Genomic DNA, 7,041 nt, shown 5'->3' with positions numbered 1-7,041 from the left:
CAAAAAAAAAAAAGAGAGAGAGAGAAAAAAATTTAGAAGAGTCTTCCAGGACAATAGTTGTTTGGGGTGGGGGAAGGGGAAGAATTAATCTATTAGGCTTCTTTTAAGTCAAATTCTCTTTGATATAGTCTTGGATCACATGACCGACTTCTTTGAAGACCAATATGACCATCCTAAGGTGCTATGAAGGTTTGATCGCATCAAGGCTTACAAACAACTATGAAAAATGGTTTTTGACGGTCAATGATAACATCGTTCGTGACAAGACAATGTCCGTCAAAACAATAGCTGTGGGTTCTAGGATCAAAATCTTCTGTTTTTCTCATCCATGTTTTTCCTTGTTTTGCTACCTACAGAACGCGACACGTGGACAACAAGGAGACCAACGGTCAAGATTGGGTGAGGATTATTACATCCGGTGCGTTGGTCTTAAAGTTGTCAACGTGTCGCGTTCTGCGGGTAGCAAAACAAGGAAAAACAAGAATGAGAAAAACAGAGGATTATTTTCCTGGGTTCTAAGAGTACTTTTCAGCAATCGTCCATGATTAAAAGCATTTAATGATCAACACTAAACCATTTTGATTCATTCGTTGATATTAAATGCTAAGATTCCACCGCACGCTCCATCAACTCATGCCCTTCAGTGGGTAGTGAGGTGACAACTTCTCTTTGGTAGGAAACCTTTTTCTAGAGTCCTCACCATTATTGAAAACATACCTTGGTCAACAATAAAGTGATTTGTTAAAGCAAGTGGAGTGGTCAACCAAGGAAGTAAAGAGGGGAGACTGGTATTTTTTTTACTATTTATTTTTCTTTTTCATTTTTCTTAGGCAAAGACCTTCAAGCCTTGCCTTAGGATTTTAGGAGTAAAAGCTGGGATTTTAAGATTTAATTAGTCTATCACAGGCTATCAAAGTTAGCTTGTAAATGAGGAACTTCTTGAATAAAGTGTATTCCATTTGAATCTTGAAGAATTTCACTCATTCCTTAAAGAGTAAGGGTTTCCCTTACCCTCCTTGCATCCCATAAGATCTACAAGACCATTGGCGCTGCAAATACATCTCGGAATAGTTGAGTTTCAACCCTCATCTATACCCATCCATTTCTCTGTATTTGCATAATCCTGTTTTGGTTCGTGCACAAACTTCACGAGCTATTTTGAGCACCGTACAACATTTTTTTCTAAGAAAACCTTTGTCATCAAAGTTGTAAGTCCATTTCTTGTTCAATAAGATTTGGAATCAAGTCATTGCGACCTCACGAAGGTCAACCTTGGTTGGGAGCTCAGGCCAAGGCCGAGCGGACCTGACCAAAGGTCTTAACCTTGGTTGGGACCACAGGCTAAGGCCGAGCGGACCTGACTGAAGGCCCTCACCTCGGTTGGGAGCTCAGGCCGAGCTGACCTGACCGAAGGTCACAACCTCAGTTGGGAGCTCAGGCCAAGGCCGAGCAGACCTGATCGAAGGTCTTAACCTCTGTTGGGAGCTTAGGCCGAAGCCGAGCGGAACTGACCGAAGGTCTTTACCTCAGTTGGGAGCTCAGGCCGAGGCCGAACTAACCTGACCAAAGGTCCCTACCCCGGTTGGGCGCTCAGGCCAAGGCCAAGCAGACTTGATCGAAGGTCGTTACCTCGGTTGGGGGCTCAGGCAAAAGCCAATCGGATCTGACCGAGGGTCCTTACCGTGGGTGGGGCTCAGGTCAGGCCCGAGCATACCTGACCGAAGATCTCGGTAGCAAGCAAAATTAAAGCCGAAGCCGAAGGAATAAGGCCGAAGGGATGCATGAATGAGAAAAAATGACGAAAAACTTGGTTACTCCCACAGGAAGAGCCTCCTGGTGAGAGTAAGGGGGCTACTGATACGGCCAAATTGATTGCCCAGTAGGGTAAGAACACGTGGTATCTAAGGAAAGGATACGTGTCGCTCACCTGTTAGAGGCTGCAAGGAGTCTGACCGCGTCAACCACGTGAAGAGAATATTCCCCACGAAGGGGATAAGACGTATCCGAGTAGGATTCGAAGAGGAAAGGAGGCGGACCCGAGGAGGACTCCTCCAAGGAAAAGAGAAACCCTAAACCCTAAGGACTATAAGAGAGGGCCTGAGCAGAGGAAAAAAGGTATGCAGAAAAAACCCACACCATTACCCTTGTGAAAAGCTGTGCGGCCGATCTCTAACTTGGGCGTCGGAGGACTAACCCCGGATAAACATCCGGGCCTCTGCCTTCTGTATTTGTGCAGGATCAGCTCATACGGATTTTCGGCAGCAACAATACCTCATTTGTTGTAAATTCAATATTGGTAGAAGTAGTATTAGATAAGACAAATATATATATATATATATATACCACAATTGTGGAAGATAAAGGTAGATCAATTCAATCCAATTGAATTCTCAATTTCAACATGGTATCAACCTAACCGATCCTTCATTAATCGGCCATGGCTGGTGATTCCTCCCTTATGGCAGCTACATCCGCACCCACAATTGAAGTTTCTTCCCCATATTCTCTACATTTTTTGGACCAACTAGGGAATGTTCTTGTTACCACTCTTCTTGATGGAGATAATTACCCAACTTGTCATCGAGCCATGATCTTGGCATCGGACCATGATCATGACACTCGAGGCCAAGAACAAGCTTCTATTTGTTGATGGTTCTTTTTAAAACCAGCCCCTGACTCTGCCGATTTTCCTCACTGAATTCGGTGCAACAGCATGGTACGTTCTTGGATCGTACATTCCACTATTTCTCCTATCTCTCATACTATTTCATGGCTTGATTCGGCTTTTGATGTCTGGACTGATCTTTGTGATCGATTTTCCCTAAAAATTCTCCACGCATCTTTGTGATTCGGCATGCTCTTTCCACCCCATGTTCATGGCACAAATTCAATTTCAGCTTATTACACCATTGTTAAAGGCTACCATAATGAGTTACTTTCGTATCGTGCCCTAGCCTCTTGCTCTTGTGGTGCACTGAAACCTCTTCAAGAATTTTTGGAGACTGATTATTTAATGGACTTTCTTCAAGGATTGAATGATTCATAAGTTGTTGTGCGCAGCCAGAACTTGCTCATGGACCTTTGCCCACTGTTAATAGGCTTATTCTCTTTTGCATCAAGAGGAACGACAACGATCCATACATGATGTGCGCTCAGAGGGCAGTTATTTCAAGAAGAACGGATATCCTAAATGGTGGACCTCTCGTCGTGACACAAACCTGAACTTGAAAGTCTATTGTGATTTAGACTAGGCCAGTTGCCCCATGACTAGACGTTCTACAACTGGTTACTGTGTCATGTTGGGCTCTAGTTTGATTTCTTGGAAGACAAAAAAGAAACCGACAATTTCTTAGTCTTTCCCTGAAGCAGAATATTGCACCATGGCCGTTGCAAACATGTGAGTTGATATGGTTAACATATTTACCGCATGATATTGGACTCTCCTACCACACTCCCATCCTAATGTATTGTGATAATTAGGCAGCCCTCTTCATCGCTGTTAATCTTGTTTTTCACGAACACATAAAGCATATTGAAATAGACTGTCATCTTGTTCATGAAAGACAATAACAAGGACTAATCATTCCAAGCAAGATTGCCTCTCGTCATCAACTTGCTGGCATATTCACCAAGGCTCTTGGACATGAGCACTTTTAGTTCTTTCTTTCCAAGTTGGGTGTTCGTAATCTCCACTCACCAACTTGAGGGGGTCGTAACATCTTATCTCTCCACATATTCATTCTGCTAAACTGACCTTCCTATGTTTGTTTATTATTTTATTAAATAACAAATATCCCTAGCATAATAAATCAAGCATGATGTAAATCTAAAATATATGAATAGAGAGGAAATCGAACAAAAATGAGAAAAATGTGAAACTTACCTGTGATTGGATGCGACTACAAACTATAATGAAAGTGAGAAAGACTTTAGTTCCTTAACTAAATTAATAAAGAAAATAATCCTACAAAGCAAGATTAAACTGAAATTAAAAATAAAAAATTAAACCTAAAACTACTTTTAATTGGTCAAATAAAAAAAGCCAAAATTAATTCATAAAAAATACACCAAATTAGAACAGTGACATTGATGAATGATCCCATAAGGCAGGAACTACCTATTACCATGAAATATTACACTAAACATAACCTAAACCTCACAAAACATTAAAAGGAAAGTTGGGAACATCTAAGAAATTTGTACAGATTAAGGTGCAAACTTATGAAGATGCCCTATGCCTATACAAAACCCTAAATGTGCAGAATATCACCGTAAATGAAAAGGAATCCTAATTAATGAGAAATCACCAAACTAGCCCTATAGTCACCAAATAGCTCAGAAATAGTTATTAAATTTTGTGTAAATAATTTATGGAAAATTGCCAAATTACCCCTATATGTCTAATGTAACCCTAAATGGAAAATATTCAAGAAAAAAAAAAGTTTTAAAGAAAAAGACCTAGGTCAAAATGACCTAACTGCGTTTAAAAGGATGCAATGATTATGAAACTTACAAAAAAAAAAAAAAATGACTTAGCAACGCTTAAAACAAACTGAAAATGAGGATGGAACTTCATAAAATAGAATAAACAAAGGAAACCTATATGACCTATGCCGTTTTAAAAGAGAAAAAAATATTATATGTGCACAAAAATCCATGAAACAAGCTAAAAACACGGTCACAGAATAAAAAAATAACTACCTTCCATAAATAAGAAATCGAAATGGGTATATCGTCACTGCCAGTCTGGGGATGGCAAAGATATACCTGCATTTCCAAGGCTAAAATTGCAGAATTTATGACCAATCAACATAAAACTTTAGCACAACATAATACACTCACTTAGGATTCCAACAAATCAAGAATGAATGTCTGGGGATGTGCAAAATTATAGTTAGGCTCCAAGGAGAGTTGAACCCATGACATTAATTGTGAGGTATTGCACTGTAGGTTCTTGCCAACTTAGTTATGTATTGGCATAATTTTGGGAAGTTGCATTCTAGGCAGTTTTTAATTTCAATCAAGGTTCAAAATCTAGGGTTTCGGTTTTGCTTGAAATCTATAATTGGGCCAAAACCTTGTCGAAATCAGGTACTTTTTTTTCGAGACTATTGCTAAAATTTGGACTAAAATTTCCAAAATTTTAATAATTTCGTCTCAAGGTCCACCAAAACAACTGAAACTTTCGAAATTTCCGTGTTCTTAAACCATCATTTCAACTAATAGGTTTCTTCCTCACTCTTTTGAATGCCTAAAGACATGGGTGGGGATTATATCTATAGCCTAAGTGATAATATGTTAGCCAATATAATAATATCAAAAATTTATCTAAAAAAGTTATTCTTCATAATTTATTGAAGATTATGTTTAGTGGCAATTTTGTAATTAAATAGTCTCTATACGAACATTGCTCTCTCTCTCTCTCTCTCTCTCTCTCTCTCTCTCTCTCTCTCTCTCTCTCTCTCTCTCTCTCTCTCTCTCTCTGCAGTACCCTACTGCTTCTCTTTCTCTTTTTTCTTTTAATTACCTTGCTTCTTCTTTTCCTTGTTGGTGTTCTAATTATGAAATTGTTAGAGTTGTTGGTCAAACACCTACTTGAATCTTTTATTGTTTTGATACCATGTTATTAATCCAATAAGCAGTCAACTGGACTAGTCACATGTCAAATTTTTTGACTCCACTCAATATTAAGACGTTTCATGTATTCTATTTGCACACATCTATTATGCTCATATTGTTGATTTTTCAAACATTTCCCGAGCATTACTTTTCCAAATGGTGAGAAGCTTTCAAGATGAAACTTACCATATGAATAGAGACGTATGCATAAATGTGTAACCAAATTTGATTGCCAATTAAGCTGCTATGTTGTTGGGAATAGACCCACCAAGCCAATCATAGCTGCATGGGCCGCCATTGGATTAATGAAGTTTGATCTCAATGTGTCCAGGAAGTAATAGTGATACTTCCCCAATAATGATAGGAGGTGATGGTTAGGCTTTTGTAAGTTTTTCATTCAAATAATGAAAGCTCTTCTTATTGCTTGGCCATGGACGTAACTTATCTTGGGTAAACTAAGTAAATCTGTGAGTTTTGTGTGTGTGATTCTCTTTTGTTTTTCTTTTGTAAACCATTTTTCTGCGTTAAATTAGTGTCGTTGCCCATTGGTTCTTTGAAGCAGTTTTACAAAATCATAACAAATTTCGAACATATCCATGATGTGTCAGTCACACACAATGTTTTTGGAACCACTAATTTTGATGCTTCAGTTATAATATTCTGCTTCTGCTTATCACGATTCTGTCATTGTTCGGTAAGTAGAAGATTTGTGTTGAGGTATTTGGTGGTGATCTCTCATTTCTTTTAATGACTTAAGGTTCCTCGAAATGTAGAAGATGACTCTTCCATTAGCCAATTTTGTGCTTGTTATATATGATCATTTTTGCTAATTTGCATGTCTGGCAATGCCTCAAGTGGCTTATTGTTTCTGCATTCTAAGTTGTCTGGAAATCCCCCCTCGCTCCCTTGTTTCTTTGTTGTGATGTGATTTCAGTAAACGAAGAAGATTATTTGTCCTTTATTTTCTGGAATTGTTTAGGTACACTGATACAGAGGCCCCATGAAGGAATTAGGGAATTAAATAATGGCTTTCTTGTGACAATGTGCTTGAGATACTGAATATCAGTGCATCGCATCACAATCTCGAAGATTATGAAATGGTTATCTAGATAGGAAAGTTTTGATTGTAGGTTACAGAATTAGGAGGTTTACCTGCTTTTTGAGCCTCCACTCTGCACATTGGCTTTCCTTTCTAGTATAATTTTCTAGGGCAAAAGAACTGTCCCTGCGGCCAGACAGAGAGGGCAGCGAAATTACATGCTCCCACCCTTTGAAACCCAAAAATCCACCTTGTTCTTTTATCCAGCGGAGTGCACCCGTTCATTGGTCCCTGTGCAATCAAGGGCATTTCTGTTTCACTTTTCAAATTGATGTTTCTTGCCTCCCTCGCCCCCACCCACACCCCCTCCCCCATCCCCCATC

The 7,041-nt window shown here is 39.1% G+C and overlaps 1 protein-coding gene across 3 annotated transcripts in view; it reads left to right on the top strand.

The window, feature by feature from the left end:
* Positions 1-7,041, top strand: part of LOC122077199 (agamous-like MADS-box protein MADS2) — a 27,096-nt gene that overhangs the window by 16,978 nt on the left and 3,077 nt on the right. The window lies entirely within an intron of this gene.

Source organism: Macadamia integrifolia, chromosome 4, assembly GCF_013358625.1.
Source record: "Macadamia integrifolia cultivar HAES 741 chromosome 4, SCU_Mint_v3, whole genome shotgun sequence".
Classification (NCBI taxonomy): domain Eukaryota; kingdom Viridiplantae; phylum Streptophyta; class Magnoliopsida; order Proteales; family Proteaceae; genus Macadamia; species Macadamia integrifolia.
Note: the sequence above shows the minus strand (reverse complement) of the source record. Positions and strands in the feature narration are given on the sequence as shown.